General features: G+C 38.9%; 2 long non-coding RNA genes across 2 annotated transcripts; both read left to right on the top strand.

Moving 5' to 3' along the window:
* Positions 1-1,529: 1,529 nt before the first annotated feature.
* Positions 1,530-4,436, top strand: LOC118437207. Its single transcript, XR_004835943.1, has 3 exons — positions 1,530-2,498; positions 2,845-2,969; positions 4,220-4,436. It is a non-coding gene; the product is annotated as an uncharacterized LOC118437207 (long non-coding RNA).
* A 4,594-nt stretch (positions 4,437-9,030) lies between these two features.
* On the top strand, positions 9,031-11,464 carry LOC110855440. Its single transcript, XR_002548476.2, has 4 exons — positions 9,031-9,215; positions 9,898-10,099; positions 10,570-10,666; positions 10,729-11,464. It is a non-coding gene; the product is annotated as an uncharacterized LOC110855440 (long non-coding RNA).
* The last annotated feature ends 280 nt before the right edge of the window (positions 11,465-11,744 follow it).

The following is an 11,744-nucleotide window of genomic DNA, read 5'->3' as shown; positions in this document are numbered from 1 at the left end:
ACTAGGGAATATTTCGAGGTTCCACTTGAATTACGGTTTATCACATATACCAATTATTGAAGTAAAGTGACATCAGTCCAGTAAAAAAAATATTTTGGTCAAAAAATTGGAAACAAATGTAAATTCCTATTCAAATATATGTTCACTTTATTTCGTAGCTAGTTCCAATGTTCCGATTTTATTGTCAATCCGTAATTCAACGGACATATCGGTGTGTTACCTAGTAACTATTTTTCCAATTCTTAGCTACTAATCAATACTACTTTCTTCGTTCCGCCCTTGGGACTGGAAGTCAACAATGGACACGTGGATTGCACATATTCATGTAATCTCTCAGCTAACATTGTACATTCAAAATAGCGTGGTAACAAATCTTGACCTTGCATTTTGAGTGTGATGTCCAATCATGCAATTTGTTCCCGAATGTTAGCTAATTTGATATCGTACATAAGTAACAAGTTTAAATTTTTTACGAATATTATGTACTACCATCTGGAATAACTTATAACCAGCGCGGTAAAGAATGCTTTGTAAATAATGACCCCACAAGGTGATGATTTTTACTAGATACGTTCCTTTGAATGTGCTGCCAAATATTTGTCGCGCACTTTCTGAATCCGGTTCTATCTTCTTAGGAATATAGACCCAGCCAACACTATTTGGATTCGTATTGGAGGTTGGATGTAGTTCTGAGAAGTCAGTTTTACACAATTTTTCAAACGCATCAGGGAGTCCAAGGCAACATTAAATATACCGGGTGAGTAAAGAGGGTTTACAAATCGGGGTTGAGTGTGTTGAACACTTTGCCTGATCCATCGGCAGAAAAATCCGAAATTTCGGTACGAAAATTAATCATCTACATACTCGGACCAGAATTGCCCGTACAAGCATTTCTATTGGTAAAACACAAAGTATTAGAGCTATTCGTTAGAAATTTTTATGGAAGAACAAGGTATTAATATTGTTTAGAATTCATAACTTCTTTTTCAAAATTTCCTCCGCGCGCTTATACAGGAGACATAATTCGTGACGAAAACTGCTCGATCGCGGCACGCACGGTTTTCCTGGGAAAAGTGACCAGATCTTCAGTAGGTGTGACCTCAGGCCTTCCACGCTTGTGGGAGATTTGGAGCATACTTGTGCCTATAATTTTGACCACCAGTCATAAATTATGACTCATAATTAAGGGGATTAAGGTCTGCATATGCTGAGGACCGTTCTTCAAGAACGGTCCTCAGCATATGGGGAGAAAATTGTCACTCCTCCGCTCGCCCGCTTGAGAAAAAAACAGGCCCCTACTGTGAACTTTGCCCTCAAATATCTGACCTCCAAGTGCCTATTCAACGGAAAGATAAGCACCACGGTCTAATTTGATTACTGATTTAAAAAATATTGTTATTCCGGACAACATGATTTAATTTGAGAATCGTCTCCTGTCACGTGACCGGTGGGGGGGGTAGCGAAATTATCACCACCGGTCACCAAGGGGGGGGAGGGGGTCAAAATTATCCAAAAATCGATCACGTGATTTATGGACGCTCCCTATGGAAATTAGAACAAAACTGTAAGCCAACTACTAATATTTCTTATTAACTGGGAGATCTTCCAAGGTCCATCATTATTTACGGGTGACCACATTTCAAAATTGCGGGGGGGGCGTATTCCAAAATAACCATTCATTTTCACATCAAGGTCTAGGGTCATAAACATCGATTTTTTTGGGTACCCATTTTCACGCATTGTTTTTTATTGAGGCTTCGAAAATTAGAATCATTTTCAAATCTAACACTTGGATTTGCCTAAAATTTTAAAATTACTTAGTCCGCGTCAATACATACAAGGTTTCTTGAGGCAGTTTGACCGATGGCAGGAATTAGTCAAAATATTTTAGATCAAATTCCAAAATTTTTACGATTCATCACTTCGATGGAAATGGAGTGTACTTACTCCGCTCTGTACGAATCACTAATTTTTCAGCTTTTACCTCACTTACATATTTTGACAAATTCCAACCATAGCCCAAACTGAATGAAAAAATGTAGGTTATGCTGGCTTGGACAACATGCATGTGTACTTATGTAGGTACATACATATGTTTGTAATTATAACATCTAACAAGGGACACTCACGACCTGTTGCTTGAGTCAAGGTTACCCACCATGGTTTTAGAATCTACCTGTACCACTCATGTTTCGAGCATACAATTAATTTTGTTGCGATAAATTCTCATTTTTATGCATACCAGTCTCACTGGTCTGAAATTTTGTAAATATGGAGAAAGATACATGATGAAAAAATGGTCGACAAATTATATTGAAATTCAGAAGCGAACGTTAGTCATTACAGATAGAGTGAGACCCATGCTCACCCTATGACTAATTTTGTTACATACTGTAGCTACCAATGGATTCTACTTTACTCGTTCCGCCCTTGGTACCGGAAGTTCCCAGTGGACATATGGGTTGCACGCTTACAATAGGGACTACCCAAGATTATTTGTAATATACATATCAGTTATCAGATACATTCAAAATAACATGGTAATAAATCCTAACCTTACAGAGCGGATGTTACATATATTCACTATTGTTCACCAATTTAGAAATTTGTCGCCAGATGATATGTAGCAATTATACTCGGATATTGGTACAAGCAAAAGAGAAACTTGATACCGAAAGGTAACAAATTTGAATTTAACCGATATGATTATTACCATCTAGCGAGAAATTATACTCACAAACGATATAAGTAGCATCATAGCGACTGAAAGATAAAAATTTGCTACCAGGTTATTTCGAGTGAATTTTAGAGTTTATCTTGGATTTCTTATATATACTTTCTTAGGAATACGGACCAAGCCCACACTACTATCGCAATTCGTTCTGGAAGTTGGATGCAGTTCCGGGAACTCAGTTTTACACAATTTATCAAACTTCCCCGGCAAAGTCTGGCAACGTTAGATACACCGGGTTAGTATGTACGGAGTTGCATATTAGGTGCCGTCAGAGTTTGTTCGGTACACCTAAATAAGCCACGTTAAGGGGCCGTCCATAAATTACGTAATGTAAAAATCGCGATTTTCTAGACCCCACCCATCCCACCTTTAACATGTGTAACATAGGAACGATATCATTGAAGCCTTAGACACCCCCTCCCCCCTCTTGCGTTACGTAATTTATGGATGGCAACTAACAAGTAACTGGTACTAATAAACTGTTACTTTGTTGTGTCACTATTTGTCTGATGTTGAACCGCATTGATCATAATTTTTAGCCATGTGGGAACGCCGTAGAAACGCCGGCGCGCCGCCGAGAAAAAAGATATTTCGTACAATTAAAACCAGTTAAAACGAGAAAAAATGTCGAAATTTGGTTTTAACAGTTTCGTTTGTGATTGTGATTGACATTGAGAAAATGAATAGTTTTTTCCCGATACGCATTTTTAATTAGAGTTCAAATTTTGACGCCACTTAAAGAATCGATAACGTATATTTAAAATATGATATTTTGGGCATTACAAATTGAGTACATAAATAGCCTGACTTTTTTAAATTGCTGCTTTTTGAGAATCTTGCATTTTGCTTAGTCCTATGGTTTTTTAAAACTTATCTAGAAAGATTTCAAACATTCCACTTTATGAAAATTCAAGCAAACTTTTAAATTTTCGAATTTCCGTCAAGAATCGAGTTACATGGTTATTAAGGCTGATGGGTTTAGTCGAGAAATATTTTTGAAATTCTGTAATGCAGAAAACTCGAATTAACACGGATTTAAAAAATGGGTCGGCTTATTTTTTCGCTGAGCCAATTAAAATAGTTAAAGTGAAATACATTACTATGTATTAGAAAGCTAAATAAAGAGGTCAGTTATGATCACTGACTGGTAAAGTGAGGCACAAATATCGGCGCGCCGTGGCGCGCCGCCGCCGCCGTGGCGCGCTGCCGCCGCCGTGGCGCGCCGCCGCCGCCGTGGCGCGCCGCCGCCGCCGTGGCGCGCCGCCGCCGCCGACAATTTTCACTACTCACGCCGCCGCCGACGATTTTCACTACTCACGCCGCCGCCGCCGATTTTTCAACGGCGTGGAGCTCTGAACCACCCTAAATTTGAATTTTGTAGGAATTATTATAGTTAATTGGCAGAAAATTGTAATGGATTTGAATGAGCGTTATATAATTACGCTTTGGTACCACAAATTATCAAAGGCTTACTTTGATTTCTAGAGTAACCAATGATATCGGAGTCGATCTAGATATTGTAACACCGAACAGTACTGTTCCAGAGCAACAATGGGGAATTGTCAGGTGTCCCGTCCACAAATTATCTGGTGCAGTTGTATAATGTCCACCCCAAAATGATTACGCAAAATGATTGTTAACTAATTCCTAACTATTTTAAACAACTGTCAAATTTAAAGAAATTCGAAGTAATAAATGACGATTTGTCACCAACAGATAACATATAAATAAAAAAATTAACGTAAGAAACAGACGTGATCCATAATGATTACCAAAAAATAGAACACTACGATTGTACTATCGCACCGCTGGAGTTCGTTTGTCTCCAAATTAATCAAAATGGATTTGAGCCCGAATTTACTAATGAAGGGATCGGAGATAAGGGTCGGGGTCCTCGGGGGGTTTATGCCTCTGGGGGACGAGGGGATGATACCTCGTGCAGGAACCTCCGGGGATCCCACGATTCCCTTAATCAACTCCTTCTTATTAATTATGGGATGAGGGGATGAATTGATGATGATGCTGAGAGAGGGCCGGATGACGATGATGAGGAAGATGGAGCGTAATCGTCCACTTTTGGGTGTGGTGGGGGTCGCTACAGATGTCCCACAATGAGAACACCCTTACAGTCGGATAGGGGACCTCTTCAGCTCTGCTGGGGCCCGTGGTGGGGTCTCCACCACAAAAAGGGGGGATGGGGGAGTGGTTCTACTGCGACACTGTGTAGAATACTCCGAGATGCACAATATGGGGCTTAATGCGTATTAACTGTCCAAGTTTTTGCGTACGTGCACAATATGGAGGAATACCACTTATGAAGATTCCATGACACCCAATAATGTTCCTTTTCTGCACAATTGATAGTTTCTTTACTAACAACACTAATTTATTAAACAGGTAAGTTTTTTATAACACTACTAATTGTTAAATATAGATTATGTGTGGGTGTGTACTTTATGTGTGTGTGTGATTTTACAAGAGAGAGAGAGAGATTGACAAATAATTATCTTCCCAGAAACTTTGGGGAAGTTTCGGAGGTGAGTCGCGCATCGACTACAAAGTGATGCGTAGTCGAGTTGAGGTGGTGCGGGACTGAGGAGAAGACGGCGTGGAAGCCAGGATGAGAGCAATGGCGACGGAGACGCTTGGTTCTCCGGAGTAGTGGTCTGGCCATGCTCCCGAGACCAAGTAGGGGGAGAGGGAGGGGATTGATGAGGATGGGGTCGACCATAGACTCCGTCCTCACACTAAGAAATCAAAAATTACCGAATTTTCCAATATAATCGAATTTTCCCGTAGTATTAGTTAGTACAGAGGTATGCAATGAAATAAGTGTTGCTTCAGTTTGCACCATTGGTTGGGACAGCAGAAGCGTGACGCTTGTTATGCATGCCCATACATAGCACGATTAATAATATTTATATAGTTTATTCATTGATCGTGATCCTTGATCCGATTTTCTTGATAAGGACAGACCCTCCTTGCCCCACACTTCCATTGTTTCGATGGCTACGGGTACAACGATGAATCTGTCCTAGAGGAATTCGTATTTTTTCCTCTTGGCGTCCTCCGCCTTTTCGGCTACCGCACCAGGATGAACGCAAGTTTGAGGGAGGTAAGACGGTGCGAAGGTATCCGAACATGTGAAGTCCCATCCAAGGGGCCTCTTTCTTGCCCACGGTACTAATGTTAGACCGTCTGGGCGCTTTCCGTCTTGGCGAGAGCACCCTGGTAGCTCTTTGATAGCGAGGGCTCCAGCGGTGCATACATATATAAATAAATATGTATGTACTTAACCTTTTCATTAAGAAATAGCATTTGCAAAAATAGAGTGATATTTTATCATTCCATCCAAAACATTGTTTACAAATACAATTTAGACAGTGCATTTTCATGCACTTCTCAAGATTTTTCGTGAATATTGTTACACGTAAAAATATTTTTGTGCAATAATTTCATCAAATGAGCTCAAATTTAATGCGTTATTACTCCGAAACCGATTTGACGTCTCCAGAAAAGTTATACAAATTAACTTCCTTAATTTCCAATGCGAATAAGATGTTAAATCGTTAATCTGTTTTTGTAGTACGAACGTGTATGCTGAAGATTTGAGTCACTAGTGTTGAGGTTACGCGAAAAACCCAGGGATTTAATTTTTTAAGTAAAAAGGCATAATTGTTTTTTGGTTTTACTGCGTTTTATTGGGGTTTTAGCAATAAAACAGGTGATTAATTTCATTAGTTTTCATTCAAATAAGAGGAAATTCATACTCTTTCACTATCGTTACTGATGTTGAGTAGAATTCTGGCCCGGACAAAAAGTCCTGTTTTGATGTGAATCGAGCGTGCACGCGCTCTTCCGTACTTTTGCACTGATTCGTGTGAAATCTTAAACTTTGTCCTAGAGATGCGAAATTTGGCATGCACATGCACTAACATATGCTGCATCATAATATAACATCAATTCCCGTTCCATTCGCTATAAATTTATCAGGAAAAATCAAAAACCAAATGTCATCCCTATCATTTCTTGGTTTTTGATTTTTCCTGAAAAATTTATAGCGAATGGAACGGGAATTGATGTTATATTATGATGCAGCATATGTTGGTGCATGTACATGCCAAATTTCGCATCTCCAGGACAAAGTTTAAGATTTCACATGAATCAGTGCAAAAGTAGGAATGAGCGCGTGCACGCTCGATTCACATCAAAACAGGACTTTTTGTCCGGGCCAGAATTCTACTCAACATCAGTAAGTATAAAAATCATGCGTATGAATGAAAATGTTTTTAGCTTGCAAAATGGAGCCACCTTAGTGATGGAAATGCCATAAATTGTTGGGCCATTTTTTTGAAATATGTGCATATTTACTGGTTTGGGGTCTGAAAATGCGCTTTGTATGCAAATAACCACGCCCACAGGGGAAAGTTTGACCCCAATGATTTGTAGCATATGATTGTTTAAAATTTACGTAATTTTGAACACTCACTGTCCAATCCAGTAATTTAATCCTAGAAGAGCAGTAACATAAATTTAAATAAAAAAACTGTCTTGATTGATTCTTTTTAATTGATTTGCTCACCTCCTGCGGGTGACAATTATTTCTCGTTATCACGTCAGATAAGTGGGATTACGCTGCACCAAGTACGGCGAAACAGGACGTGATAACAAAAAAAAACCTTCCTTATCGAGTCTGACATGCACAACTTGAATTCTGGGAATTGAAAATTTTCCACTGACCTGTGCCCCTCCAATTTAGTTTGGAGTGAAGGGACGTGTATCAAGTATGTCACAATTTGCAAATTTTATTCCCAAGCTGTAATAATGTGCTTCTTTTCATGTAAACAATTTAACCTCTTTCATAAAATACAGGGTGTCCCATTTATTCGTGTGAAGGTTTGAGACATCCGTGCTCACTGGCGGGTAAATAAAATTCATACTTGAGACCAAATTCGGGTAGACCAACTCAAAAAATAGTTTCCTGAATTTTTTTGCAAACTTATTTTAAGAAATGCGACCACTGTTCTCACATAAGGCAGAGGTACTACTGAAACACTTTTCCAGCCGATTTTCCACGGGAATCGTTATGAAACAGAGCTTAAATTATATTGCAATGAAATAAATTGCACTTGATTTATAATATAACACATGGTAGACACATTCGAATTCAATCCAACAGTCTAACAGCATTATCACCTTCGAAAAACTACCCCCTGCTAAACGCCTGAAAAATCTGAAAATTCGGTTGGGCGACTTAGCCCACCAGGAAAATCCCGAAGCCCAATGCGGAATGGTCCAACGGTTAAATGGCAGTAAATCAACTATCCAGAGACTAATAAAAACCTAATTTGGGAAATATTAAAACAAAAAATACCTTTATAGGTCTGCTCATTCAAAGACCACAAACTTTTCGGCGCTTACCTCCAAGAAAACTCAGCACTGCCCAAAAACGGACAATGGTGATTTTGATCCTGCAGTCGTAAACATCAAGACAACCCTGAGTGATAATCAGACATTGACCGATTGGTTTATTTCGGGTTTTTCATCGAGGAAAGGCAATTTTTATATTCGACGATTTACTAGTTTTTACTAATTTTTGGAACGCTTAAAATAATGAGTGGAAGAAAACACCCTAGAAAAGTGCCTGGAAGTATTTTTATCCGGTAAAAAGCGAAGCATTGTTGAAGTTAAGAACAAGGGCCGTCATATCGAGGAAGTAACGCCTTTAAAAAAGTTTTCCTTGTGGGGTAAAAAAAATATCAAACCCTTCCACGAATAAATGGAACACCCTCTGTACTATCGAATTATTAAATAACATTTCGCTTTTGTACGATGCCGATTTCATAATATAATTAGACCTGTTGGCAATCGATTAAACTTTTCCATTACTTTCTAGTATTTCTAGAGTTTTTAGGTAAATATGCACATACGTGAAAAATCTGGTTTTTAATATTGGCCGGCATGGGAAAAAGCCCAAAATGAGAGAAGAAAAATCTCGAAGAAAATCCACTTGTTACATATCATCAAATTTTCTACAAAATGATATAAGCTTTTTTGAAATTTTGGTAATTTAAGCGGTACGCACATTTGCGTATTTCGTCATCAACGGAAAATAAAATACTACATAAATGTGTGTACATCGTCGTTAAGAGGTTAATCCACACTTTTTTGAAATCATTGACACGGTTTATGCATGGCCCTCAAAAATTTAAACAATTGGACTGATATGCAGCTCAGCTTTGTAATACAAATGTAGATAAATCAATGTCACAGTGTCAGTAAGTCTATACCATTTACATACATATGTAGGTACATTATATATTTTCCGATTATTCAACATTTATTAAATTACGAAATAAAACCGAGCTAAAACATGAATCACAGGAGACATGTCATTCTCTGTCACGTCGCAATATTCGTTCTGTATTGCTGGGTCGGTCGGTCAGACTGAAAGGTTTTGGAACGTGTTGGAGATCCTCAGGTAAGCAAAATGTTACGCAAATAAATATTTTTATAGCAGAGTTTTTTAAACTAAAAATAAATACCGGCAGTTTTTTTAATTTAGGATTAATTTGTGATTTAAATTGAAGTAGTTGAAGTTTAGGGATAGTTTTGGTTACTGATTTTTAAATTTTTTTTTTTCATTCTCTGACTCATTTACATAGTGTATGGTTAAATTATTTACAATTCGGGATATCCTGGACTTACCTCATTAGAAATCTGGTAAATGTACATATGTAGTCATTTGGTCCTCGGTATTAAATTTGCTATCACCTGGTATTAAGATTATTCCGACCGAATCGTAAAAATTTGATACCGATCTGGTAAAGCCAGAGGTCGACGCCGACAAATTTTCGGTGGCGGAGGCGCCAGTTTTTGGCAATTTTTCGGCGGCGTCGGCGGCGCGGCGTTGCAATGTTAAAGGAATAGGAAATCAAATTTTTCGGCGGCTGCGCCGCGTAAAATGCTACAAGCGTTCGGCGGCGCGGCGGCGTACGATCGGCGGCGTCGACCTCTGTACCAGGCGACTACGCCCTACCATTTACCAGTATAACGTTGGCGTGTATGTATAATACCGCTTGGCATAATTTTAATATCGGGTTTCTAAGAGTTTCACATGATAATATGTTCCTCATGAATATCTATGAATTATGTGAATCTAGTTGGTTGCCTGTCCCCCAGGGGAGGAGGGTGTGCCCACCTATAACCCGTACCCCTACGACTGCCGGAAGTTCATTGAGTGCACTAACGGAGAAGCAATCATGCAGTGCTGCCTCTCGAGACGGTTTGGGATCAAGATTTGTTAGTTTGCAGTCACGCTGCGCCCTGTGTCATTGTCACAACTCCACCCCCGACCTCGACGTCGTAAGTTGGCAATTTTGTATCCAAACTTGAAAGTAAATTAGATTTATTATAAGGGGTGAAGCGAAACGAAATCCTTTTATGGAAATGTCTTGTTAGTCCGTCCGTCTGTATCCACGATAACTTTAGAACGGATTCGAATTTCGACATGCAATTTTCGCAAACATGTTTCTACTTGTTGAAGTACTGATGATTTAGTAGATGGACGTTGTAGGTCGAAAGGTCACGTCGCCAAGATGATGACGCCAACGGTCAAAGCTATTGAATTTTTGGTTTTGACCTTGTTAGACGTCGTTTTAGGCGAGGATTTCAGAAATAGACGTAGGCTTTAAGTGTCATGACCGCGTGACCGTGTCCCTTCACCCTTGTGTTACATTTCGTTTGTAGAGGTTTATGTAATCGTTAGCTACATGTGTAGGCAGATATGTAATTGCTTGCAAATTAGCGTTATCACACAATTTTTACTTAAATAGAGACTCGACAACTACGACTCCATCCGCGCCAACTACACCTACACCAGACCCAATCGTGGATGGAGGGGTGTACACAATCGTTAATTCAGCAACAGGGGTATTAATGCATTATAAATAAATTCTTGTCAATTTAATAACTTAACCAACAATTAACCATAGATGGCGTTCAGCGTCTATAACTCCAGCATTACTAACGGAACTAAAATCCATGCGATCCCGCATGAGCCAAGTTGCTCAGATTTGTCTCAAGTATATAAACTAGAGTATAACGTTAAGTCAATTAACAATCCGGTTTCATTTACTGGGGGACCTCAAAATGAATTACAGTTTGATACCTGTACCCGCTTAAAGTGGAAGATGTAATCTCGTTTCTTCAAATAAGATGGTTACAACTGAAGAAATTATTTCTCTTTAAGCCTAGTACTCGGGACAAACTTTTCGCTTGAAATGACAGGTTTTTTTGTGTTAGATTACTCATTACCTGAGTTTTACTACCCAAGCGGAAATGTTTCTTAAAATAAATTATGACATACTGCTTATGCAGGTAAGTTTTTGCTTGTTTAACTTTTTCACGTGAAAAATCTGTCCTGAGTACTAGGCTTCCATGCGGGGGGGGGAGGGGTTTAAGGTGGCAATCCGTAGGGGACACCTACATATTATGTAGTGATGTTCCCCAGTAAGTATTTTCTCAGTTTTTACATAGCTACCAATGGATTCTACCTGATTCGATCGGCCCTTTGGATTGGAAATCAGCAGTGGGAACTTGGATTGCACCCGGAAGGTCCAAATCCTACGTTCCCAATGGTTTGGGTAATTTCACGACTTACATGCACATTCAAAATAATGCAGAAATAAATTCGAACATTGCAAAGTGACCGTAATGCTGAATAACTTATGTATGAAGATGATCCATAGCAATAATATCCACGAAATTTAAAGTTGCCACCAAACTTAACATCATGCATACATATGTGGATCAATAAATTTGAATTTCGCGGATATTATTATTAGTTTGTTACCATCTTGCGAGAAATTATGACTGCCAAGATGACGATTTTTTATCACCTCATTTTGAGTGTAACCCCAGATTTTCCTTGGATTTCTTTATAGATACGTAATTATAAATATTTCCTTAGCAATTCATACCCAACGAATATTGGGTGGATTCGTACTGG

This window comes from Folsomia candida, unplaced genomic scaffold (assembly GCF_002217175.1).
Source record: "Folsomia candida strain VU population unplaced genomic scaffold, ASM221717v1 Fcan01_Sc012, whole genome shotgun sequence".
Taxonomy (NCBI): Eukaryota; Metazoa; Arthropoda; class Collembola; order Entomobryomorpha; family Isotomidae; genus Folsomia; species Folsomia candida.
Note: the sequence above shows the minus strand (reverse complement) of the source record. Positions and strands in the feature narration are given on the sequence as shown.